At 31.1% G+C, this 16,143-nt stretch overlaps 1 protein-coding gene across 1 annotated transcript in view; it reads right to left on the bottom strand.

The window, feature by feature from the left end:
* The window catches only part of LOC114330466 (angiotensin-converting enzyme-like), a 537,413-nt gene that overhangs the window by 104,878 nt on the left and 416,392 nt on the right, over nucleotides 1–16,143 (bottom strand). The window lies entirely within an intron of this gene.

The raw sequence follows: 16,143 nt of genomic DNA, 5'->3' as shown, positions 1-16,143 counted from the left end.
TAAAGGAATTTGTTCAAACATTTTCAGTGTAACTCAGTGCCGGTTTATCCACTGGGCGCTTGGGGCCGGCGCCCAGGGGCCCGGAGCCCGAAGGGACCGGTTCCTTTTAATTATAAAAAAAATAAAGACGCTAAATAATCTACATATTCTCCGAAAAAAATCTCATACGCAGATACGCCAATACACTGCAAAAGCCTATGTTCTATTGTTACATCTATTCACGCCTATACACAGTGGCGTAGCCTAACCCACACAGAGGCCACGTGTCAGTGGCGAGGCCATTTTCCAAAAACTATAGAAAGTTGTCAGATTTAGCTATGTCTCGAATTGTATCCAAAAAAATCGCATAAACGGAGTTTTTTTAGTTTCTAATAATTTCATTTTGAATTGTGGGGCTTAAATAATAATAGGTATATCTTACTTTTCGGCTTTAAAATAAGTTCTTTTAAAACAGGAACAAAATAAGTTCTTATAAAATAGTTAAACGAAAGACAAAACTAGATATACATACATCTAATTTATAGATAAAGAATAGATTATTCTCGAAAATGCCAATACGTAAAGCGATTACAAAAATTGCAATTTGGCATTATACAGTGGCCTCTAAGGCTAGCACTCCACTTGCGATTTGTAGTCATACAAAAAAATCGCTGTCGCAGAAAATTTAGAGTCTAGAAAATTAGTCGCTGTTTTCAGAATCGCGAATAGAATGCTACAAGGGTGTGACATCAGCTTTTAGATGTTTTTTTTATTATAGATAAAGAAGAAGTCAAGACGTCATACTTTATGCGAGAAATATAAAAACGATGTTGATGAAACCAAAGAGAACTTGCATAATGAAATTACCCATGCTGTAACGTTATGCCAAAATTTGAATAAACATATAATTTATGAAAAATTAGATGTCATCTAGGATGTTAAGTCAACTTTTCCCAATATCTTAACTTTACTGCAAATTTATTTGACGCGTCAGCTGAGCGGTCTTTTTCGGCTTTAAAAAGAATAAAAACATATTTAAGGTCAAATTTGGGTCAAAATAGAGAATGGGTATATAGAGAATGAAGAACTGGAGAAACTGAATTGTGATATTATAAGACATTTTGCGAATGCCAAGTCAAGAAAAAAAGTGATCTAATTTTTGTTTTTATGTATTTTTTAGAATATGTTTTTTTGCTTGTCATGTCTTGTTTTGTGGAACTTTCTGGTTTTTATTTATGTTTTCAAAGGTAATTTTTTGGATTATTTTTTGTATGCTATTTTTCTTGCTTGTTTAAAAAAAATTACTTTATGGATGTGACGATAAACCTTTATAGTTAATGCGTGTGTTCTTTTGTTAAAAAACTTACAACGAATAGCAATGAAGGGGGCCCCTAAACCTCCAGCGCCCAGGGCTCGAAGTTAGGTTAAACCGGCACTGGCGTAACTTATTTATATGGATAGATATTCTTCTTCTTTGCATATTTGCATCCAACCCTAGACAAAGGCCTCCAATGAGTTCCTCACTCTTCTCTGTGTTGTGCTATTTGGAGCCAGTTTCCCCCCACTTTAGTTTTGATGTCGGGATTAGATAAGTATTTCGTGGTGGTATCTAGCAATCGTTTTTGTGGTCTTCCTCTACTAAAACTGTGCTCGCGTGGTCCTCAATGTAGGTACACTGCTTTTCGCCCACCTTTCGTTGTTTTTCCGTGCCACTTGTCCTACTCAGCTCCATTTTATTTTAGCAATTCTTCCAATTAGGTACATCTTCCACATTCGTCCTGCTTCGCACGCTTTATTTCGTATAATATGTTCTTTCAGAGATACTCTTATCTAATGGATAGATATTTTTCTTCTTAAGGTGCTGTGCCTTTTTGAGTAGGCGTCCACCGTACATTTGTCTTGTCAGGTGAGATGTTAGATAGTCAAGATTAAATAATTCTGTTTTAGCAGCATTGCGAACCATTTCATAGCTGTGCATTCCTGTCCATTGGAGAATATTGCACAGCCTTATTATTAGCATTATCTTTGATGTCATGGCTGCGTTGATAGATGTTAACAAATACTCTGGGCTAATTAGCAAAATTCATGGAAAAGTTATTTACCAGCAATTTTATTGCTGGAATCGAATTATAAGATCCTATATATTAATAATATAGGTATGCAAAGTCCGCAGATAGTGTGCTACTTTTTTAATAAACAAAATGACGCCGAAAAATCGTATTTTTTTCAATTTTTGCTCTATAACTCCGAAGATTTTAACTTTACAACTAAAACACCTTAATAAAAATTTTCCTCGGAAAATGCGGGTTTTCCTAACGAAAACTGTAATTTTGAAATAAAGTTTTAGGTAAGTAATTATTAATCAATAATTAAATAACTTAGTGACATTAAAGCTTTCTTGGTATAGATTGTAATTCCAGAAGCCAGTGAAAATTAAACGAATATTTTAGCAACAGTTCAATTGTTAATTAACAAATTACGATCGCAATAATAACCAAAATAATCATGATACATTGATCAAACTTAAAAAGATTATAAAGATGAGATGCTTATTTAATATTTTATCGACAAAATATAAATTTTTCTTTTTTTTTTGCATAATCTTTAAATTTTGAAAAAAAAATAGTTATAATACGCTGGTCTAATTAGTAAAGTACAAAGAAAGGTTATTTACCAGCAATTTTATTGCTGAAATCGAATTATAAGGTCCTATATATTATTAATATAGGTATGCAAAGTCCGCATATAGTGTGCTACTTTTTTTATAAACAAAATGGCGCCGACAAATCGTATTTTTTTCAATTATTGCTCTATAACTCCGAAGATTTTAACTTTACACCTAAACACTCAAATAAAAATTCACCCCAATTTAATTCTGCATAGAGGCATGTTTTTCCTGATTTGCTCCGACGAAAATTTTCCTCTGAAAATGTGGGTTTTCCCAACAAAATCTCGAATTTTTAAATAAATTTTTTGGACCAGTAATTATTTATCAATAATTATATAGCTTGGTGAAATAAAAGCTTTCTTGTTATAGATTATAAATTCAGAAGCCGGTAAAAATGAAACGAATATTTTAGCAACAACTCAATTGTTAATTAACAATTTACAGTCGCAATAACAACCAAAATAATCATGAGACATTGATCAAACTTAGAAAGAATTTAAAGGTGTGATGCCTATTTAATATTTTGTCGACAAAATATAAATTTTTCATTTTTTTGCATAATCTTTAAATGTTTCAAAGAAATTGTTATAAACAAATTAACATTTCTCAGAAATTGTTTATTATATTCTAATTTAAAATAATACTTAAAATGCGTATTTCATAGGTCTTGAAAATGAATGCTTTAAAAAATTTTCCAACCATTTGCAAAAAAGTTATGAAGCAGCAAAGTAAATATACGAAATCTCCGTTGTTTATAATTTGTTTTAATTGTTTCAAAGCTTAAAAGTGAGTCTATGGTACAACCTAATTACTCACAAAGAATGTCAAAAATTAGTGCAGTGGTTATATTTTAATCAAAGATTAAAAATACTTTTTTTTGTAATTTTTACCGCAAACGTAGGCCTGATACAGAGTCGGAGCTAAAATGTTCACTCGAAGCGACTGACACGCAGCATGCATTATTTATTAACGCCCAGTTCCACCAACGTGACTTAAGTGAAAATTTGATCTTAAGAAACAATTTTTACTTAAGTCCCGTTGAATTTCGTTCCACCAACGAAAAATATTTACTTAAGAACAAATATTTTTGCTTAAGCTTAAGTCACCTATTATGACGACTTAAGTAAAAATTTTAACTTGACGCATGCATTGAAATTCATCTTCTGTCATATATTGACAAATAAGTGAGGTTAAATTTCTTCTGTTGATATTACGTTAGGATAATTCGCATTTTTGCGATCTATTTTGATTTATAAATTCCTGTTTTTTGTAAATTCTACCATAATATATAGTATAAAGTAGTATATCATAGTTTAGAGTATATAATATAGTGCAGTCTCTTTATCTTTGGTATACACACCATTGGTTTTTTTGATTTTCAATGATGTCCTTGTATTTGGACGCCAAGGAAACCAATTCCCCGTCTTTTGATCAGAAAAGTTTACTCTTTTTTTAATTTTTTCATATTCTTATAAACTATTTCCATATTCTGACAAATGAAAACTATTACATACCTCAATTTTTAAAACTCTCTCTAAATTTTTAAACCGTTATATTTTAAAACTAGCAACTAAATTAATGCTAAACTAATTAGTAATTCTCAACTAGATTAATTTTAAATGGGCAAATAATTTCGCAAAATACACAAGAACATGACAAGAATCATATACCTAATAACAATTTACAATAAAAATTGAAATGACATTTTCTAATGTCTAATGACATTAATGTCAAAAATGGCACAAATTTTCTTCTTTTTTGGTGTTTTTTCATTAAAAACGAGTCAAAAGGTTAAGAATTTTTGATAATTTTGCAAAGTTGGTATCTCTGATAATTTAAGTTTTTTCTTGGCTAAGTTAAGTAAAAACTTGTATGGTGGAACGCAAATTTTTACTAAGAAATTTTTTTGACTAAGCAAAACTTACCTAAGATTTTACTTAGATCACGTTGGTGGAACCGGGCGTAAAAGTGTACATCACGCGGCTGGTCGTCGCTCAGAGTGAAAATTTTAGCTACAGTACTGTGTTACTCTACTTTCGCGCGTGTAAATTACACAAAAATATATTTATAATCTTTAATTAATATATAACCATTAAACTGAGAATCGATATTTTTTTGTAAATAATTAGCTTGTACTTTAAACTCACTTCTACGCTTGAAAGAATTAAAAAATATATAAACACAGCAGTAATCGTGTGTTAATTTTTCTGTTTCATAACTTTTTTACAAATGGTTGCAAAAAAGTTTTAAAGCATTCATTGTAAAGATATTTAAAATGCGCATTTTAGCTATTTTTTAATATTATAATATAATAAAAACTTTCTGTGAAACGTTAATTTGTTTATAACTATTTTTTTAAAACATTTAAAGATTATGCAAAAAAATAAAAAAATCATATTTTGTCGACAAAATATTAAATAGACATCTCATCTTTATAATATTTCAAAGCTTGATCAGTGTATCATAATTATTTTGGTTATTATGGCGACCGTAAATTATTAATTAACAATTGAATTGTTGCTAAAATATTCTTTTAATTTTCATCAGCTTCTGGAACTATAATCTAAACCAAAAAGGCTTTAAAGTCACCAAATTATTTAATTATTGGTAGATAATTACTTATCTAAAACTTTATTTGAAAATTAAAGATTTTGTTGGGAAAACCCGCATTTTCCGAGGAAAATTTTCATCGGAGCAGATCGGGAAAAACGCGTCTCTATGCAGAATTTAATCATGGTGAATTTTTATTTGGTTATTTTTTTTGTAAAGTTAAAATCTTCGGAGTTATAGAGCAATAATTGAAAAAAACACGATTTTCGTGCGCCATTTTGTTTATAAAAAAAGTAGCACACTATCTGAGGACTTTGCATACCTATATTATTAATATATAGGATCTTATAATTCGATTCCAGCAATAAAATTTCTGGTAAATAACTTTTCCCAAAAATGGCCTATTCTCCGATAATCAGCCCAGACTAAAAGGCAAATCGGCCCGCAAGCTCGTAGGCCAGGGGGGCAGTCCGGTCCTGGTATCTGCCATTAATGTTTGTATACAAAATAATTAGTAAATATTTTACATATTGGTTTGATATGTATGTTTTCTTTGTTTATTTATTAGTTGTTTTATTCGTATCCTGGAAACCCTTGTACGTAATCACAAATCTATGAATAATAAAATCAGGGCGTTGTCTAATAGTTATAACGGTAAATTATCTACAAATTAAAAAAACTCTTGGTATGTTCGCAAGTAAGAAACACCTTCTATAATTATCAATTAAAAAATACTTCAAGGTAGTCGACAATTTTTAATTTGTGACACTTTTTATCAGTAACGAGAAATGATTTTGTAACCAGACACCCCTAAGCCCATGCTGGACAAGTAAAGTTGAATTATAAATTCTGTATTCTTGGTAAATACAGGTATCTACCGGATGAATATGAAATACGGGGGATATGTAATAGTAGGTGACTTAAAATTGATCTATGATATAAAATTATCAATAACCTTTAATCAATAACATTTCTACCGTATAATGGTGTAAGGTCTTAGGTTTAATTTACTTCTTAACAAACTTTTTCCATTCTTTGAGTGTTCGTATCAAGATTCTTGCTTCTTTCCATGTAACTACTCTTCTCTTTAATATATTTCCGATTACTTCATCTTATGTTTTTCCTGGTCTTCCTCTTTTTTTGTTTTCCAATATGTTTACTCCTAGACTCTTCTCAATGGTATGGTATCTTTCATCTGGTGTTAATGACCCCACCAACTCAGCTGTATCTGTTCTATAAACTCCGATGTGGATTAAATTTTCAGTTCGTTCCTTATATCCGTGTTTCTTATTATATCCCTTTTGGTAACACCTTTTTTAAAACTCAACTCTTCTTAAAAACTCCATCTCTATAGCCTGGTATCTTGCTCGTTTGCCGTTCCGTTAGTACTTATAATTCGCTGCCAAAAGTTAGAACAGGTCTATAAACTGTTTTGAAAACTTAAAAAAAGAAATGGAGTGATAAAAGTGAGACACAATATAGAGGAATTAGAGATAATATGATTTCACATAATGGAATAAAAATAAAATAATTGGCGACCACAGAAATCCAAGACAGGAAGGAAAGGATTTCAGATGAGATAGAGTGAGGATCTTAGGAAACATTCTGCAATAAAATAGATGCAATAAGGATTGCACCGAAAACAGGGGCGGTATCTGTCCAATTAGAAAGAATAAAACCCAAGGATAGATCCCTTTCTCATTTCAAGAACTTCCCGTGTCATTTTATTACCAATATTCTCATTCACATTTTCTCAATGAACTTTATTCAATAAAATGCAGCACTATGTGCATATTAAAAACTCAATAATAAACTGGTAATTATAGTTCTCAGTTGAACGTATTAAAATATGTGTGTAATTATCAGAATATATGTTATATAAAATATAATAGGCCTGTAAGGACCAAATGAGGCTTTAAAAAAGCTTTAAAATCGTTAATTAAAAAGCTAATTATAGGAAGTTGTTAAGTTAATTTTATACTTGTTAAATTTATTTTAAGAGAGCAAATGAACGCCCAATATAGCATGCTCCATGATGTCATCAGTCTTATACAACACAGAAGCTTAACTGATTTTTTTCTGTGCGAATCTCTTTACCTAGTTATTTACATGCGAATATCTGGTCTATGGATCCTGTTTCTACTCCTATGGATCTTCTTATATAAACTCTCTACATATATTCATAATTTGATCTCGATTTTCAATGATTTGTCCTTCTTCATTAATTAGTTTGTGGATGTGTTTTCTTCCAATGGATATGTTCTGTCTGAGTAGGTACTTTCAAACGTTTTTTCTTTTACTCTAGATATTTTCATCATATTGTCTTGCCTCAGATTTTTTCTAACCTCATTTTATTATTTAAAAAAATTATAAGTAATAATAAAGAATAATTATTAAGAATCTTTGATCGCAAAATATTAAAACGAAAACTAAAAACCATCGTATTTTTAGAATTCCTTCAGTGAAGTGATGTTTGTATCGGTAATTTGAGAAAAAATTGCAAATTTTTTTTAACTATAGTTTATTTTTTAACCAGGAGGAGTAAACTAAAAAGACAGATTCACACCCAAGAAAGTCACTAGAATAATAACCAAATACATCTTCTTTTTTGGTTGATCTAGTCGGCCCTCAACGGTAATCCATAAATATTATATTAAATCAATACGTCGCTAAAGAGTTCCAAAAACAAATGCTTTTTATATAAAAGTAGACTAACAATCTAAAAATTAAAGGAATAACACAGAAAACACAAAAATCGCCGATATAACTTAACTAACCTATGAAATGTCACTAGTGTCAAAATTTGATAAATGTCATTAGTGTCAAAATTTTATAACAGTGGATAAACTTGCCTGCGGTTGGACCAATTACAAATAAGCAATACAGCGCGGTAAATTTGTATCACTCCTCTTGGTTAAAAAACAAGCCATAGTAGGATAATTGCATTAAAATTATCGATAATTTTTCTTGAAAGCATATTTCCTAAAAACTACTAGAGTTCATTTTCATATTTTGAAATCCCTCCTCCTTTGGAGTCGGGTCCTTTCGCCAAAATGTTAAAATGAACGAGAGTAGTTTTTAAAAGAGTTTTTAAAAAATTGAAAACTAAATTATCTGAATATTTGATGCACAGTGTAATTTAGGGAGAAAATTACTCGAAGAAAGAGAAACTATCAAATGAAGTAATAATAATTTTCTAAACAATTTATTTAACAATAAAACAAAACCCAATCTTAAAAAATCTAATAATTGTTAAAGACACAATTATAATAATTGTTTACATTATTCCCGATTCCTTTGGATGAGCTTATACAGTGCTAGTCAAAAGTGCGTACCCCCCTCGTATTTTTTGAACGGTTATACCTATGATAGTGAAATTTGGAGGGAGGAAATAAACGGACGTAAGCTTCGTAACTAGTCATGACAGGTGACCTAATTATAACAGATGACGTTACAGAGCCACTGTGACCGATAATTTTAAATGGGACCTTATGGCAAGTGATACCTCGTTTGAAAGGTATTCAAAATACCTATTCAGCCATACTAATTTTTTGGGTTTTATTTGATTTTGATTTTGGTGTATAAATTAAATAAATATAATATTGTCATTTCGCATTTAATTAATAAAAATTCAAATGTCCGCCTATGGCACGGTTATTAGACTTTATTACGGTTGTCTTGTCCGACGGTGGTGGGGAGACTTATATTTTTGACTTTACGTCACAAGAGTATACATTCCCATATTTTTAAATTATTTTCGATCATTGAATGTGTGTTATTGTGTATATATGTATATTATTTGTGTTATTATGAAATAATAAGACAAATAGTACACATTTTATCTTATACCGGGTGGTGAATCGTAAAAAGGGCCATAGGAAACAATGTAAAATTCTGAATTGTTGAATTCCTGCTTCCCTAATTATTCTACATCAAAAGTCATGAGAGAATACTTGTAGAGAATTAAAATCTGTATTAAAATCAAAAGTTAAAATTGTTCTACGATTTAAATGCATTCCAAAATTTTGAAAAATATGATACATTTGCCACAATAGGTATGCGTGTAAAAGTAAGGCCACACGTTACTATTTAACTGACAGTGTAGTGATGTAACGAATGTCATTTTTTTAACATTCGCGAATACGAATGCGAATGCGAATATCTGCTACTGACATTTGCGAATGCGGATGCGAATGTCGTTTTTTTTAATTTGTTTCTATTTTTGTAATGTTTTCTAAATTTTCAATGAAAAGTTAATTGATATTTAGTGTAAATCAATCTGAATCTTAAGCTTTATTACATAATACCAAATAATAAAAAAAAGTGAAGGCTGATAATGTGATTATACAAGGTTAAGTTCTATCTATCTATTGCCCTTCATTTGTCCAAAGTTGAACGTACGCCTCCCCCTTACTTTTCCACTGTTCTCGGTTCAGTACTAATGCTGTCGATCTGGTCGCTGCGTATCCCTTTAGGTCATTCGACCATCTCGTCTGTGGTCTGCCCCTTTCTCTTTTGTAGTCCCAAGGTCTCCAGTGAGTTATCGCTTCATTCCATCTTCCGTCTCTTTGCTGTTGTGTCCTGCATATTTCCATTTGAGAGTAGTTGCATGTTTGAGGTTAAGTTACCTTTTCTTAATAAAAAAAGATGAGAAGTGAATAGATTTTGATTTTATTAACCTAATATCATCTTAAAATTATTTTTTTTCTGGTTTTCATATTCGCAAAACATTCGCACAAATTTCGCGAATGCGGATGCGAATGCGAATATGCAAAAACATGCGAATATTCGCGAATGCGAATACGAATATTCGTTACATCATTATGACAGTGCTCACACCAATGACTGAATAAAAAAATCTTTATTATTAATCCTTTCTCCGCAACTGAGGGTATCTTATCAACTGTATTGTTTTTAAACAATAGATGATAAAATAAAAATATTGACAGTTCAAAAATGTGAACATTATTGCATTGTGTGTGGCCTAAGTTTGGGCTGAAAACTAAAATGTATTACATTTTTACAAAATTTTGGAATAGGTTTAATTCGTAGAACAATTTTAACAGTTGTGTTCAATGCAGATTTCAATCCTCTTCAAATAGTTTCTAATGCCTTTTCATGTAAAATAATTATTAGGGAAGCTGGAATTCAACAGTTCAGAATTTTACATTGAGTTAATGCAAAACTTTGACGCATGTCAAAATTCTCAATGTGTTTTAATTGTAAACATTTTTTTCGAATCCTGAGAAAACTAATAAATATTTTTGAAAAATTTAAACTCAGAATGAAAGACTACATTATTACCGAGGGCTGAAAGTCCCTGAAAACTTCTATAATGTTTATTTTAATAAGTTACAGGGCCGAAAATAAAAGAGAAGTGTGATATTTAGTTTCAAATAATTCATTCAATAGAATCTGCTTGTTTATTCTAAGGGGCTTTCCGCCCTCGGTAATAATGTAATCTTGCATCCTGCGTTTAAAATTTTCTAAAATACTTGGTTTTCTCAGGATTTGAAAAAAATCATATTACGATTCAAATGACAGTAAACTCTCGTGACGTAATCTCACCCTTAATGTTCATTAGTTAGTCGATTTAGGCAACCGTAGTAATGTCTAAGAACCGTGCGCCTATGGTTTGTTTTTTGTCAAAAAGTTGACGTTTTTCAATTATCTAGTAGTTTTTACGTCAACGTCAATCTTTTTGACAAGTAATCATATGCGGAATTTTGAATTTTTATTAATTAAATGCGAAACTACAATTTTATATTTAATTCATTTATTTATCAAAATTAGCTTAAACTCAAACAAAATTAGTAAAACTGAATAGGTATTTTCGATACCTTTGAAACGAGGTATCACTTGCCATAAGGTCCTATTTAAAATTATCTGTCACAGTGGCGCTGTAAAATCATCTGTCATAATTACGTCATCTGTCATGACTAGTTGAGAAGCTTACGTCCGTTTATTTCCTTCCTCGAAATTTCACTATTATAGGTGTAACCGTTCAAAAGATACGAAGGGGGTACGGACTTTTGACTAGCACTGTATAAATAACTTAAATAACTTCTTTAATGGACTCTACTGATTCACTGCCAAAACGAGACATTTTTATAGAAAAATGTTTGCAAATATATGAAATGTCAAACTGACATATTAAATAAAGAAAGCTGTTGTTAGTATGTGGTTGCCAAATTCAACAATTAACAACATAACACTGCAAATTTCGATTTCTACTATGCAATTATCAGAAGTAATTGCACAAGAGCTCTAAAATTCTATATTAATTTTAGAGGTCGAGTGCAATTTGTTGCGATTATTTCATGAATAAAACTGTTCAAAACCAAAATTTTATTGTAATTTATTTATGTAAGTACAAATTAGTACAATTAAACACACAGTTGTTATAAATATGTATTTGACGGTTGAAAGTCATCACTTTTACAATTTTTGAAACATTTGTCATTAATGTCACTGATTGTATTTTTTCGTAGCAACGAAGGGCATCTGACGTAATATGCTTGACGACGGGCAATTATCAAAAAAGTTTTTTATCAGTTTATTTTAGATTTCTGTAGCTTTCTATTGATCAGAATCTCCTATGGATGAAATAATCGCTGTAATCAATCGCTTAGACAAATGGATGAGTGTAATTTTTATAATAATAATTTTTGATATTCTGAAATTTAAAAGTACTTTACTCTTGAGCGAAATTGATTTTTTTTTGGCATACCTCTTATAAGATTGATAAAATTTGATATCTGCTGGTTTCATCTGAGCTTTTAGACCTTTGCAGAAATTTTTATGAGCAATATTTTTGTAGAAAATTAATAATATAAAAGTTTATCTTATTGTTCCAAGTTATGTACGTAGACACACTGTATATAGAATGCGCAGCGTTGCACTATGCAACAGAAATGTCATAAATGCATACATTGCATACATTGTCGTTTCACAACCCCACATATTATGCAATAGCGAACAAATTAAAAAATATTAAGCTAAGAATTCTCATAACAACAAACCAATCCACAACACAAAATGATAATAATAATATTGTATATGAGCATTTTTGAGGGATATCTGGCGTACCAGGTCACCTAGGACTAGATAACAAGGAAAGTGTCCCACCAGATCTTAAACCTTTTGACACCGTCGATATCTGGGAAGAGTGAATTTTCCCCTTAGAGGGAGCAAGAGTATTTTTAAGAAACGTCAGGGTCAGTAGGAAAGATACTCAACCAGGATCAAGAGCTAATCAACCAGGTAGGACTTATCTAAACCGATCATCTGCCGTATTATAAATAGATACTTAACGATACTTAAAACATTTGAAAATGGCAACAACAAAAAATTTGGTACCGTACTGTCAAAGCCAATCAATGGCACAGATAGTAGACCAGACTTTACATTATCTAATAAACTAACTAAACCAACTACGCTTCTTGATGTGAAGACATTTAATAAAACTAATCTGCACAAAAGGAGACAATGGAGAATATAAAGTTTGCAGACGATAACTCTCAAGTACTGGTCTCATTCAAAAGATCGCCCTAGCCCTAGGGAATATCAAAAGTCTAGGCCTACAGACAACTTGTAGGTGAATATCTTTAAGATCATGCAAAAGTGGTACCTACTGCTTGACGTCCAGACACATCAGAACATTTTGTTGAACATATTTCAGCATATTAGGTCAGCTAGTGCTTGATAACATGGAAAGGGTGTTTTCGGAGTACAATCCGTTTTATTTTAGGTATCTGGGAAATGTGAATCTGAGATGGAGTGACAGTGGCTTATGATCTGTACAATCATATAATATTTAAAACCTCAATAAAAATGATAAATAATCTAAAAAAATACTACAAGGGTGAGTTGTAGGGCACAAGAACATTTAGAAATCTAGAAGACGATAAGGCTATAAAAAGTAATAAGATCCATAATCTTAAATGTATTAAATCTCTTAAAAAATATCAAAATCGACAATAAACAAAATTATGTAAAAGTATTAAATAGTTAATAAATGACAAAATAGCATCAAAATTGTCTTGCATCAAATTATTTTGTTGGATCATTAAAGTATAATATTTTATTAACAAACCATCACTAAACGCCATGATTATTCATGCACAAACACAATCACAATTAACGAACCGTATAGTACCACTTACATACTGCCATTACCATATTTAACATACATCCTCTGTATCAGAACCTTCTGTTACAGTACGAAAAAAACTCCGTACGAAAAACGCGCAGCCAAAAAAAATCCGTACCTACAAAGCTTACTGTAAGTGCCTATTACAAATGGTACCAGTGACAGTGCGAAGTGGGAGCAACCTCTTCAACAAGTGAAAGGGCTCCTCCAGATCTCAATTTTTGCAACTATATGTTCTGGGATTAGTGAATTTTCTCCTCACAGGAAGCCATAGCCGTTTGGTTTAAACCTGAATAATAATAACCTGGTTTCTGGCTTTTGTCCTAAGTAATTTTAAAGAACTTTATGCTCAATAGGAAAGATACTCAATCAAAATCTAATCATCTTCTCTAAACCTACCATCTTCCTTTATGATAAAGAGGGCCATGATACACCTTGAAAATGACAATTAGAAAAAATATTGATACTGTACTGTGTACATAACCAACCAGTGGCCCATAGTAGACCAGACCTTACACTACCTGATAAACTAACTAGACCGACGAATGGATATCTTAAAATACAAATAATGAGACAATGGAAGATAAAATGTTTCCGGGCTATACATCTAATGATCTCAATTACTGGTCTGGCTCGAAAGATTCCCATAGAGATTATCAAACAGATATACCTAGGTGACCATATTTATAAAACCACGGTAAAGTGTAAAGCAGTACTGTTCACTATTTCCAGATGTATCAGAACATTTGTTGCAGATATGCTAACATACCAGGTCTCTGGTGCTCGATAACATGGAAAGGGTCGTCATCGAGTTCAATTATTTTGAGTCTACGTATATAAGATTAGTGAATTTTCTCCTTAGAAGGAGTGAGATTAACGAGAGTAATATGATTTAAACCTGTACAACCACATAATATTTAACACCGCAATAAAAATGATAAACAATCACAAAAAAACACAAGCAAGTTGCAGGATAGAAGAAAATTTAAAACTCTCAAACGAATGTGATTCAAAACATAATAAGAACGACAATCTTAAATGTGTTAAATGTCTTGAGAAATGTGTACAAAATGGCAATAAGTAAGTAAATAAAGATAATAGACAGTTAATAAATGACAAAATAACCATAAAAAATTGTCTAATTATTCATAAAACCATTATTTTAATGGATTATTAGGCTATAATAAATAATCTACATTTTTATTAACAAACCATTACTAAACGCCATGTTTATTCATGCACAAACACAATCGCAATTAAGGGCATAGGCACAAAATGTCGTTTGTCAAAATGTTCAATGTGTTTTAAATCCATTCATTTTTTTTCGAATTCTGAAAAAACTAATACATATTTTTGAAAAATTAAAAGGCAGAATGAAATACTGCATTATTACCGAGAGCGGAAAGTCCCTTAGAATAACCAAAAAGATTCTTTTGAATGAAATATTTGAAATTAAAAGACTGTAACTTATTAAAATAAATACTATAGAAGTTTTCAGGGACTTTCGGCCCTCGGTAATAACGTAATCTTTCATTACGCGTTTGAATTTTTAAAAAATACTTATTAGTTTTCTCAGGATTCGAAAAAAATGAATTTATTTAAAACACATTGACAATTTTGACAGGCGACATTTTGCGCCTATACCCTTAACAAACCGCATAGTACCACTTACATGTAACCTTCTGTTACAGTTAATTCACGCAACCGAAAAAAATCCGTACCTACAAAGCTTACTGTAAGTACCTATTACAAGTACTACTGACAGTGCGAAGGGGAGCAACCTCTTTAAGAAATTATAGGGCCCCACCAGAGCTCAATCCTTTGCCACTGTAGGTTCTGGGATGAATGAATTTTCCCCTCAGGGGAAGCGAAAACCGTGTGGTTTATATCTGAATAACATTGACCTGGTATCAGGCTTTTGTCCTATAACATGACCAATAACAAAAATAGTCAATCAAATGCTAATCAACCATGTAGGATTTCTCTAAACAGATCATCTCCCTTATTAAAAAGAGGGCCATGATACATCTTGAAAATGAGAACTACAAAACATATTGATAGGTGCTGTGTACATAATTAACCAGTGGAACCTCACACTACCTAATAAACTAACTAGACCAACGTATGGCTATTTTAAAATACAAATAATGAGACAATGGAAGATAGAAAGTTTCTTGGAATTATCTCAAGTACTGGTCTAGCTCGAAAGTTCTCCCTAGCGATTATCAAACAGATAGACCTAGGTGACTACCTTTATAAAACCACGATAAAGCGGTAATATTTACGACTTCCAGATGTATCAGAACGTTTTTTGCAGCGATGCTAGCATACCAGGTCATCTGGTACTCGAAAACATGGAAAGGGTCCACCTAGAGTGCAATCCTTTTACTTTTACGTATATAGGATGGGTGATTTTTCTCTGTAGAGGGAGTGAGAGCAAAATTTTTTAAATCTGTACAATCACATAATATTTAAAACTACAATTAACATGGTTAAGGATCACAAAAAAATAAGAGGAAGTTGTAGGACTAAAGAACATTTCGAAATCTATTAGAAGACAATCTAGAAGAAAAAATAATCAGGACTATAATCTTAAATCTGTTGTATCTTGAAAAATGTCAAAATGGGCAATAAATAAATATATAAAGATAATAAACAATAAATAAATGACAAAATAACCGTCAAAAGATATTGTCTATCGATTCATGAAAACATTATTTTGATAGATCATTAGACTATAACACAATTATTATCTACATTTTGATTAACTAACCATTACTAAACGCCATGATTA

This window comes from Diabrotica virgifera, chromosome 1 (genome assembly GCF_917563875.1).
Source record: "Diabrotica virgifera virgifera chromosome 1, PGI_DIABVI_V3a".
NCBI lineage: Eukaryota > Metazoa > Arthropoda > Insecta > Coleoptera > Chrysomelidae > Diabrotica > Diabrotica virgifera.
Note: the sequence above shows the minus strand (reverse complement) of the source record. Positions and strands in the feature narration are given on the sequence as shown.